The 11,899-nt window shown below is 43.0% G+C and overlaps 1 non-coding gene across 1 annotated transcript; it reads right to left on the bottom strand.

Moving 5' to 3' along the window:
* Positions 1–1,802: 1,802 nt before the first annotated feature.
* On the bottom strand, positions 1,803–1,937 carry LOC122924017. Its single transcript, XR_006387348.1, has one exon.
* Positions 1,938–11,899: the final 9,962 nt, after the last annotated feature.

Here is an 11,899-nt window from a genome sequence, read left to right as displayed (position 1 = left end):
CATGTTTAATATTGCTGTATAATGATTCGACGTCCAAGCTAGCCAGGATTGTGTTTGGTGTTAGTATCATATGATTAATTTTCAGGAGAAGGTCTTTTGTGTCCCTGATAGGACGGTAAAGTGGTGACAAATGGTCTTAATATCTGATCTACATATTCACTGATCCCCTGTGTCAGGTTATCATTCCCGGATACAATGGGCCTTCCTGGGATTGGTATTTTATCTTTATGCACCTTTGGGAGTGCATAAAAGGTGGAAATTGTGGGATCTTTATTGAAAAGGTACTGGAATTCATCCTTTGTTATAAGACCACTACTTTGGGCTTCAGACAGAAGGACTTTTAGGTCTGTTGTGTATGCCTTTGTAGGGTCATTAGGAAGAATTTTATAAGTATTTCTGTCCCTTAATAGTCTTTGTACCATCTCAACATAGTCATCTCTGTCCTGGATGACTATGTTGCCCCCCTTGTCACTAGGTTTGATTACAATATTTTCATTTTTCTTCAGTGCTTCCAGGGCTTCCATTTTCTGAGAGGTCAGGTTTGGCTCGATATGATCTTTTCTCATTTTTAGGGATTTAATATCTCGTGTCACGAGATTAACAAAAGTGTCAATTTCATTGAATTGTGTGAATGATGGAGTTATTTTCGACTTAGGTTTGAGGGTGGAGAATGGAGGGTCGGAAGGACTACTTGTCCATCATTCTCCCTCAAGAGATCCTCAAGATCCTGGACGCATCTTTTTTCATTTTCAAATGTTTTTCTGACATCCCATTCGGCCTGTTTGTGAACTTTATGTAGGGCTAACTTTCGCGCGAATAGATTAATATCCTTAATCCACAGAAATTTGTCACTCTGTGGAACTTTTTTTATTTATGTAAGTTTTACACAATAATATCATTTTTGAAACAAAAAAAATCATGTTTTAGTGTTTCCATAGTCTAAGAGCCATAGTTTTTTCAGTTTTTGGGCGATTGTCTTGGGTAGGATATGATTTTTGCGGGATGAGATGACTGTTTGGCGCTATTTTGGGGTGCATATGACTTTTTGATCGCTTGCTATTACACTTTTTGTGATGTAAGGTGAGATTTTTTTTTTTATTTAGCACAGTTTTATTTTTTTATTTTTTACGGTGTTCATCTGAGGGGTTAGCTCATGTGATATTATTATAGAGCTGGTCGATACGGACGCGGCGATACCTAATATGTATACTTTTTTTATTTATGTAAGTTTTACGCGATAATATCATTTAAAAAAAAAAATAATAATCATGTTATAGTGTCCCCATAGTTTTTTTTATTTTTTGGGCCATTGTCTCATGTAGGGGCTTTTTTTTGTGGGATGAGGTGAGGTTTGATTGGTACTATTTCGGCGTACATGCGACTCTTTTGATCACTTTTATTACCTTTTTTGGGAAGGAAGGTGGGCAAAATTTTTTTATTTTTATGGCGTTCACCATGCGGGGAAAGTAACATGACCGTTTTATAGATCAGGTCATTACGGACGCGGCGATACCTGATATGTGTAGTGTATTTTATTTTTTTAACCTTTATTCGGTGATAAATGTGATTTTATTATCTTTTTAACTTTTTTTACATTTTCTGGACCCAGACCCACTTGGTTCTTGAAGATCCAGTGGGTCTGTACTGTATTTTACTTACACTGAACAGATCTATGCTTAGCATAGATCTGTTCAGCACCATGGACAGCAGGACGCCTGAGAAGGCGTCCTGTTGCCATGGGAACCTTCCCCGTCTGCCACAACTGAGCAGACGGGGAAGGGCAATGAGGGGAGCTCCCTCCCTCTGTCCCCCCATCCATCTGGGGGCTGCAAAGGCACAGCAGCCCCCCGATGGCAGAGGGGGGGAGATCCCTGACTTAACCCTTTCCATACCGCGGTCCGTACTGACCGCGGTATGGAAAGGGTGAATTGGCTAAACGGCTGACATCGCAGCGATGTCAGCCGTTTATATACCAGAGTGTCAGCAATGTGCTGACACTCTGGTATACCACTGGACACCAATGAAAATTTAGCGGGAGGCGGGCGGGGGATCGCGATCCCGCCTGCCGCACCGCCCGCTTCCCGCAACTACCGCACCGCAACTGCCGCACCGCCCACAAACCGCCCCCCCCCCTGCAACCCGCCACATAAATGAATTCAGGGGTGCAGGGGGGGTTACATTTTTTTACTTTGGCCATTTTTAAGTTTCTGATCCCTGCGGTCAGGGACCGCAGGGATCAGAAACTACATAAAGCGCTGCAAACCGCAGGTCTGAATTGACCTGCGGTTTGCAGCGATCGCCGATATGGGGGGGTCACAGGACCCCCCTCGGCATTGAGCCTGAGTGCCTGGCTGTGTGTAACAGGCAGCACTCAGGGCTGTCACCATGTCTGCAGACATGGTGACAGTTTAATGCCAGGACGAGTATACTCGTCCTGGAGCGAGAAGTACCCTTGCTCCAGAACGAGTATACTCGTCCAAGGTCCTGAAGGTGTTAAACCTCACCTGCCACTTCTCTGCCCTAGCCTCCAATCCATCCAGATCCATCTCTAGCAGTATACTGTCTTCTTCCATGTTATTTACCTTACAGTTTAGTGTAATCTGCAAAAACTGATATTTTGCTATGAAAGCCTTCTACAAGATCATTAATATTGAAAAAAGAAAAAAGAAAAATTTAGCTTAAAGTTTTTTCTATTTTTTTTATGAATATTGAGTTAAAAATACACTTGTTTGATGCCCAGGCTCTAGATTTTGATGATCTATAGTATTAGAATAGCTTATGTTTCATTTCTATCCTTAGAATAGGTCATCCATATCAAATAATTGGGGTTCGATTGCCAGTAGCCCCATCGATAACAGTAGTCAAAAAAAGTAACACAGTGGTCGGAGATGGAAGCAGAACGCTTTGTCCGCTGTGCGGTGGCCTGGTTCCAACCCAACACGGCCATTACACAGTGGACGGAGCTGTCTGTTCCTGGCTGTGTCCATAGATATTGAACCCAACTGATGCCAGGGTGCCGGGGCTGAAACCTCATTGACCGGATATACAGTATAGACCAAAAGTTTGGACACACCTTCTCATTCAAAGAGTTTTCTTTATTTTCATGACTATGAAAATTGTAGATTTACACTGAAGGCATCAAAACTATGAATTAACACGTGGAATTATATACATAAAACTAGAAAAGGTACAATTTCTGGGGAAATTGTGTGATGTGTTCTTGCCTCCACCAGTAGCTTACAACTGGAGTGGGCGGAGTAACTGGGTGGAGTGTAGACTCCGCCCACTTTTATACATTTTGACCTTTGTCTCACACTGACCCACCTTGCCGAGTTTGGGTGCTGTGAGAATGACAGCTGTTTAAAGGTTTCTTATTGAAGTCAATAGGGAAAATCTGATTGGTTGTTTTTGGCCCCGCCCACTTTTCTGAATTTTAGTCCTAATCCTAAATTGTCCAACTGTACCAAGTTTGGGGATCCTGCCATTAACAGTCTAAGAGCAGCGGCAGTTTTAAATTTTCCCATTAAAACATATAGCTGAAATTTGATTGGCCGTTGTAGACCCCGCCCACTTTAAAACATTTGAATTCTAGTCACCTATTAACCGAATATATTAAGTTTAACAACCCTGCCATTAACAATGTTGAAATGGCAGCAATTTAAAATTTTCTCATTGAAGTCAATAGGGAAAATCTGATTTGTTGTTGTTGGCTCCGCCCACTTTTTAAATTTTTGAATCCAAAGTAATCTATCACCTGATTTCAGCGATTTGAAGCCCCTGACATCAATCATGGCAGCATTTTTCAATTTTCTGAATTTTTTTTTTTCCATATTGAAATCAATGAAAGAAATCTGATTGGTTGTTTTTGGCCCCGCCCACTTTTCAAAATTTTAATCCTAATCCTAAATTGTCCAACTGTACCACGTTTGGGAAACCTGCCATTAACAGTCTAAGAGCAGCGGCAGTTTGAATTTTTCCCATTTAAACAAATGGCTGAAATTTGATTGGCCGTTGTAGACTCCGCCCACTTTTTCATTATTTTTTGAATCCAGTCACCCAATGACCTACGGTGCCAAGTTTGGGTATTCTGGCTTAAATACTGTGAGAATGACAGCAATTTAAAGGTTTCTTATTGAAGTCAATAGGGAAAATCTGGTTGTTTGTAGCTCCGCCCACTTTTTAATGTCCCCAAAATGTGACAGAAATTTTCAGGTTGACCCCATGACTGAGTGACCCAAGTTTGGTGAGTTTCACTCCGAAGCTGTATGAGTGACAAACATTTGCATTTTTCCAATAAAACTCTATGGGAGAAAAAAAGAGGTTTTCGGGGGCCCGCCCCAGGGGCCCGGAGGGTGGGATCGGTTAACAAAGCACAAGCAAGATACTCGGGTATGTGCCGACCAAGAGTGCAAAGTTCGGTATTTATACTCCTAAATCTGTGGGAGGAGTAGCAATTTGAACGTCTCATTGTAGTCAATGGGGAGAATTTGATTGGTTCTGTGTGGCCCCGCCCACATTTTCGGGTCTCCGAAATGTGCTAACAAATTGCGCGTTGACCCCATGACTAAGTGACCCAAGTTTGGTGACTTTAGTTTAAAATCTGTGCGACTGGGAGCGATTTGAAAATTGTCCCTGTCAAAGTCAATGGGAAAAACATGGATTTTGGGGGCCCTGTCCCAGGGGCCCGGAGGGTGGGATCGGGTAACAAAGCAAAAGCAAGGTACTCGGGTGGGTGCCGACCAAGTCTGCAAAGTCTGGAATTTGTACTCCTAAAAATGTGGGAGGAGTAGCAATTTGAAGTTCTCATTAAAGTCAATGGGGAGATTTTGATTGGTTCTGTATGGCCCCGCCCACTTTTTGGGGTCCCCGAAATGTGCCCAAAATTTTCGGGTTGACTCCATGACTAAGTGACCCAAGTTTGGTGACTTTAGCGTCAAAGCCTGGCGAGTGGGAGCGATTTGAAAATTTACCCTGTCAAAGTCTATGGGAAAAAAGGGGGCTTCCGGGGCCCGCCACGGGGGCCCCGGGGGTGGGATCGCTCCACAAAGTAATAGCAATCCGATCGGGTACAATCTGCACGTTTTGGTAAATTTTTGTCTATGTAGTGTAAAAACTGTGGGAGGAGTTAGGGTGGCAAATTTGGCTATAATAATAATAATAATAACTAGAAAAGGTACAATTTCTGGGGAAATTGTGTGATGTGTTCTTGCCTCCACCAGTAGCTTACAACTGGAGTGGGTGGAGTAACTGGGTGCAGTGTAGACTCCGCCCACTTTTATAAATTTTGACCTTTGTCTCACACTGACCCACCCTGCCGAGTTTGGGTGCTGTGAGAATGACAGCTGTTTAAAGGTTTCTTATTGAAGTCAATAGGGAAAATCTGATTGGTTGTTTGTGGCTCCGCCCACTTTTTAGCATCCCCAAAATGAGATATACATTGGCACAGTCCTCCAGTGACCAACTGTGCCAAGTTTCGGGAACCCTGCCATTAACAGTCTAAGAGCAGCGGCAGTTTGAATTTTTCCCATTTAAACAAATGGCTGAAATTTGATTGGCCGTTGTAGACCCCGCCCACTTTTTAATTTTTTTTGACCCCAGTCACCCAATGACCTACGGTGCCTAGTTTGGGTATTCTGGCTTAAATACTGTGAGAATGACAGCAATTTAAAAGTTTCTCATTGAAGTCAATAGGGAAAATCTGATTGGTGGTTTGTAGCTCCGCCCACTTTTTAATGTCCCCCAAAATGTGACAGAAATTTTCAGGTTGACCCCATGACTAAGTGACCCAAGTTTGGTGACTTTAGTTTAAAATCTGTGCGACTGGGAGAGATTTGAAAATTGTCCCTGTCAAAGTCAATGGGAAAAACGTGGATTTTGGGGGCCCTGTCCCAGGGGCCCGGAGGGTGGGATCGGGTAACAAAGCAAAAGCAAGGTACTCGGGTGGGTGCCGACCAAGTCTGCAAAGTTTGGAATTTGTACTCCTAAAAATGTGGGAGAAGTAGCAATTTGAAGGTCTCATTAAAATCAATGGGGAGATTTTGATTGGTTCTGTGTGGCCCCGCCCACTTTTTGGGGTCCCCGAAATGTGCCCAAAGTTTTCGGGTTGACTCCATGACTAAGTGACCCAAGTTTGGTGACTTTAGCGTCAAAGCCTGGCGAGTGGGAGCGATTTGAAAATTTACCCTGTCAAAGTCTATGGGAAAAAAGGGGGCTTCCGGGGCCCGCCACGGGGGCCCCGGGGGTGGGATCGCTCCACAAAGTAATAGCAATCCGATCGGGCACAATCTGCACGTTTTGGTAAATTTTTGTCTATGTAGTGTAAAAACTGTGGGAGGAGTTAGGGTGGCAAATTTGGCTATAATAAGAATAAGAAGAATAAGAATAACTAGAAAAGGTACAATTTCTGGGGAAATTGTGTGATGTGTTCTTGCCTCCACCAGTAGCTTACAACTGGAGTGGGCGGAGTAACTGGGTGGAGTGTAGACTCCGCCCACTTTCATACATTTTGACCTTTGTCTCACACTGACCCACCCTGCCGAGTTTGGGTGCTGTGAGAATGACAGCTGTTTAAAGGTTTCTTATTGAAGTCAATAGGGAAAATCTGATTGGTTGTTTGTGGCTCCGCCCACTTTTTAGCGTCCCCAAAATGAGATATACATTGGCACAGTCCTCCAGTGACCAACTGTGCCAAGTTTCGGAACCCTGCCATTAACAGTCTAAGAGCAGCGGCAGTTTGAATTTTTCCCATTTAAACAAATGGCTGAAATTTGATTGGCCGTTGTAGACCCCGCCCACTTTTTAATTTTTTTTGACCCCAGTCACCCAATGACCTACGGTGCCAAGTTTGGGTATTCTGACTTAAATATTGTGAGAATGACAGCAATTTAAAGGTTTCTCATTGAAGTCAATAGGGAAAATCTGATTTGTTGTTGTTGGCTCCGCCCACTTTTTAAATTTTTGAATCCAAATTAATCTATCACCTGATTTCAGAGATTTGAAGCCCCTGACATCAATCATGGAAGCATTTTTCAATTTTCTGCATTTTTTTTTTTCCACATTGAAATCAATGAAAGAAATCTGATTGGTTGTTTTTGGCCCCGCCCACTTTTCTGAATTTTAATCCTAATCCTAAATTGTCCAACTGTACCAAGTTTGGGGATCCTGCCATTAACAGTGTAAGATCAGCGGCAGTTTTAAATTTCCCCATTGAAATAAATGGCTGAAATTTGATTGGCCGTTGTAGACTCCGCCCACTTTTTAATAAATTTTTGAATCCAGTCACCCAATGACCTACGGTGCCAAGTTTGGGTATTCTGGCTTAAATACTGTGAGAATGACAGCAATTTAAAGGTTTCTCATTAAAGTTAATAGGGAAAATCTGATTTGTTGTTGTTGGCTCCGCCCACTTTTAAATTTTTTGAATCCAAAGTAATCTATGACCTGATCTCAGCGATTTGAAGCCCCTGACATCAATCATGGCAGCATTTTTCAATTTTCAGAAATTTTTTTTTTCCATATTGAAATCAATGAAAGAAATCTGATTGGTTGTTTTTGGGCCCGCCCACTTTTCAAAATTTTAATCCTAATCCTAAATTGTCCAACTGTACCAAGTTTGGGAAACCTGCCATTAACAGTCTAAGAGCAGCGGCAGTTTGAATTTTTCCCATTTAAACAAATGGCTGAAATTTGATTGGCCGTTGTAGACTCCGCCCACTTTTTCATTATTTTTTGAATCCAGTCACCCAATGACCTACGGTGCCAAGTTTGGGTATTCTGGCTTAAATACTGTGAGAATGACAGCAATTTAAAGGTTTCTTATTGAAGTCAATAGGGAAAATCTGATTTGTTGTTGTTGGCTCCGCCCACTTTTTAAATTTTTGAATCCAAAGTAATCTATCACCTGATTTCAGCGATTTGAAGCCCCTGACATCAATCATGGCAGCATTTTTCAATTTTCTGAATTTTTTTTTTTTCCATATTGAAATCAATGAAAGAAATCTGATTGGTTGTTTTTGGCCCCGCCCACTTTTCAAAATTTTAATCCTAATCCTAAATTGTCCAACTGTACCAAGTTTGGGAAACCTGCCATTAACAGTCTAAGAGCAGCGGCAGTTTGAATTTTTCCCATTTAAACAAATGGCTGAAATTTGATTGGCCGTTGTAGACTCCGCCCACTTTTTCATTATTTTTTGAATCCAGTCACCCAATGACCTACGGTGCCAAGTTTGGGTATTCTGGCTTAAATACTGTGAGAATGACAGCAATTTAAAGGTTTCTCATTGAAGTCAATAGGGAAAATCTGATTGGTTGTTTGTAGCTCCGCCCACTTTTTAATGTCCCCAAAATGTGACAGAAATTTTCAGGTTGACCCCATGACTGAGTGACCCAAGTTTGGTGAGTTTCACTCCGAAGCTGTATGAGTGACAAACATTTGCATTTTTCCAATAAAACTCTATGGGAGAAAAAAAGAGGTTTTCGGGGGCCCGCCCCAGGGGCCCGGAGGGTGGGATCGGTTAACAAAGCACAAGCAAGATACTCGGGTATGTGCCGACCAAGGGTGCAAAGTTCGGTATTTATACTCCTAAATCTGTGGGAGGAGTAGCAATTTGAACGTCTCATTGTAGTCAATGGGGAGAATTTGATTGGTTCTGTGTGGCCCCGCCCACATTTTCGGGTCTCCGAAATGTGCTAACAAATTGTGCGTTGACCCCATGACTAAGTGACCCAAGTTTGGTGACTTTAGTTTAAAATCTGTGCGACTGGGAGCGATTTGAAAATTGTCCCTGTCAAAGTCAATGGGAAAAACATGGATTTTGGGGGCCCTGTCCCAGGGGCCCGGAGGGTGGGATCGGGTAACAAAGCAAAAGCAAGGTACTCGGGTGGGTGCCGACCAAGTCTGCAAAGTCTGGAATTTGTACTCCTAAAAATGTGGGAGGAGTAGCAATTTGAAGTTCTCATTAAAGTCAATGGGGAGATTTTGATTGGTTCTGTATGGCCCCGCCCACTTTTTGGGGTCCCCGAAATGTGCCCAAAATTTTCGGGTTGACTCCATGACTAAGTGACCCAAGTTTGGTGACTTTAGCGTCAAGCCTGGCGAGTGGGAGCGATTTGAAAATTTACCCTGTCAAAGTCTATGGGAAAAAAGGGGGCTTCCGGGGCCCGCCACGGGGGCCCCGGGGGTGGGATCGCTCCACAAAGTAATAGCAATCCGATCGGGTACAATCTGCACGTTTTGGTAAATTTTTGTCTATGTAGTGTAAAAACTGTGGGAGGAGTTAGGGTGGCAAATTTGGCTATAATAATAATAATAATAAAAACTAGAAAAGGTACAATTTCTGGGGAAATTGTGTGATGTGTTCTTGCCTCCACCAGTAGCTTACAACTGGAGTGGGCGGAGTAACTGGGTGGAGTGTAGACTCCGCCCACTTTTATAAATTTTGACCTTTGTCTCACACTGACCCACCCTGCCGAGTTTGGGTGCTGTGAGAATGACAGCTGTTTAAAGGTTTCTTATTGAAGTCAATAGGGAAAATCTGATTGGTTGTTTGTGGCTCCGCCCACTTTTTAGCATCCCCAAAATGAGATATACATTGGCACAGTCCTCCAGTGACCAACTGTGCCAAGTTTCGGGAACCCTGCCATTAAAAGTCTAAGAGCAGCGGCAGTTTGAATTTTTCCCATTTAAACAAATGGCTGAAATTTGATTGGCCGTTGTAGACCCCGCCCACTTTTTAATTTTTTTTGACCCCAGTCACCCAATGACCTACGGTGCCTAGTTTGGGTATTCTGGCTTAAATACTGTGAGAATGACAGCAATTTAAAGTTTCTCATTGAAGTCAATAGGGAAAATCTGATTGGTGGTTTGTAGCTCCGCCCACTTTTTAATGTCCCCCAAAATGTGACAGAAATTTTCAGGTTGACCCCATGACTAAGTGACCCAAGTTTGGTGACTTTAGTTTAAAATCTGTGCGACTGGGAGCGATTTGAAAATTGTCCCTGTCAAAGTCAATGGGAAAAACATGGATTTTGGGGGCCCTGTCCCAGGGGCCCGGAGGGTGGGATCGGGTAACAAAGCAAAAGCAAGGTACTCGGGTGGGTGCCGACCAAGTCTGCAAAGTCTGGAATTTGTACTCCTAAAAATGTGGGAGGAGTAGCAATTTGAAGTTCTCATTAAAGTCAATGGGGAGATTTTGATTGGTTCTGTATGGCCCCGCCCACTTTTTGGGGTCCCCGAAATGTGCCCAAAATTTTCGGGTTGACTCCATGACTAAGTGACCCAAGTTTGGTGACTTTAGCGTCAAAGCCTGGCGAGTGGGAGCGATTTGAAAATTTACCCTGTCAAAGTCTATGGGAAAAAAGGGGGCTTCCGGGGCCCGCCACGGGGGCCCCGGGGTGGGATCGCTCCACAAAGTAATAGCAATCCGATCGGGTACAATCTGCACGTTTTGGTAAATTTTTGTCTATGTAGTGTAAAAACTGTGGGAGGAGTTAGGGTGGCAAATTTGGCTATAATAATAATAATAATAATAATAATAATAATATATATGTGAGATAATAGTATGTGGTCTTGCTATGCAAGAACACATAATAATAATAATATATATGTGAGATAATAGTATGTGGTCTTGCTATGCAAGAACACATAATAATATATATGTGAGATAACATTATGTGGTCTTGCTATGCAAGAACACAAACTAGAAAAGGTACAATTTCTGGGGAAATTGTGTGATGTGTTCTTGCCTCCACCAGTAGCTTACAACTGGAGTGGCGGAGTAACTGGGTGGAGTGTAGACTCCGCCCACTTTTATAAATTTTGACCTTTGTCTCACACTGACCCACCCTGCCGAGTTGGGTGCTGTGAGAATGACAGCTGTTAAAGGTTTCTTATTGAAGTCAATAGGGAAAATCTGATTGGTTGTTTGTGGCTCCGCCCACTTTTTAGCATCCCCAAAATGAGCTATACCTTGGCACAGTCCTCCAGTGACCAACTGTGCCAAGTTTCGGGAACCCTGCATTAACAGTCTAAGAGCAGCGGCAGTTTGAATTTTTCCCATTTAAACAAATGGCTGAAATTTGATTGGCCGTTGTAGACCCCGCCCACTTTTAATTTTTTTTACCCCAGTCACCCAATGACCTACGGTGCCTAGTTTGGCTATTCTGGCTTAAATACTGTGAGAATGACAGCAATTTAAAAGTTTCTCATTGAAGTCAATAGGGAAAATCTGATTGGTGGTTTGTAGCTCCGCCCACTTTTTAATGTCCCCCAAAATGTGACAGAAATTTTCAGGTTGACCCCATGACTAAGTGACCCAAGTTTGGTGACTTTAGTTTAAAATCTGTGCGACTGGGAGAGATTTGAAAATTGTCCCTGTCAAAGTCAATGGGAAAAACGTGGATTTTGGGGGCCCTGTCCAGGGGCCCGGAGGGTGGGATCGGGTAACAAAGCAAAAGCAAGGTACTTGGGTGGGTGCCGACCAAGTCTGCAAAGTTTGGAATTTGTACTCCTAAAAATGTGGGAGAAGTAGCAATTTGAAGGTCTCATTAAAGTCAATGGGGAGATTTTGATTGGTTCTGTGTGGCCCCGCCCACTTTTTGGGGTCCCCGAAATGTGCCCAAAGTTTTCGGGTGACTCCATGACTAAGTGACCCAAGTTTGGTGACTTTAGCGTCAAAGCCTGGCGAGTGGGAGCGATTTGAAAATTTACCCTGTCAAAGTCTATGGGAAAAAAGGGGGCTTCCGGGGCCCGCCACGGGGGCCCCGGGGGTGGGATCGCTCCACAAAGTAATAGCAATCCGATCGGGTACAATCTGCACGTTTTGGTAAATTTTGTCTATGTAGTGTAAAAACTGTGGGAGGATTAGGGTGGCAAATTTGGCTATAATAAAGAATAAGAATA

Source organism: Bufo gargarizans, unplaced genomic scaffold (genome assembly GCF_014858855.1).
Source record: "Bufo gargarizans isolate SCDJY-AF-19 unplaced genomic scaffold, ASM1485885v1 original_scaffold_2143_pilon, whole genome shotgun sequence".
In the NCBI taxonomy this organism is placed as follows: Eukaryota; Metazoa; Chordata; class Amphibia; order Anura; family Bufonidae; genus Bufo; species Bufo gargarizans.
This window is presented reverse-complemented; position numbering and strand designations above follow the sequence as displayed.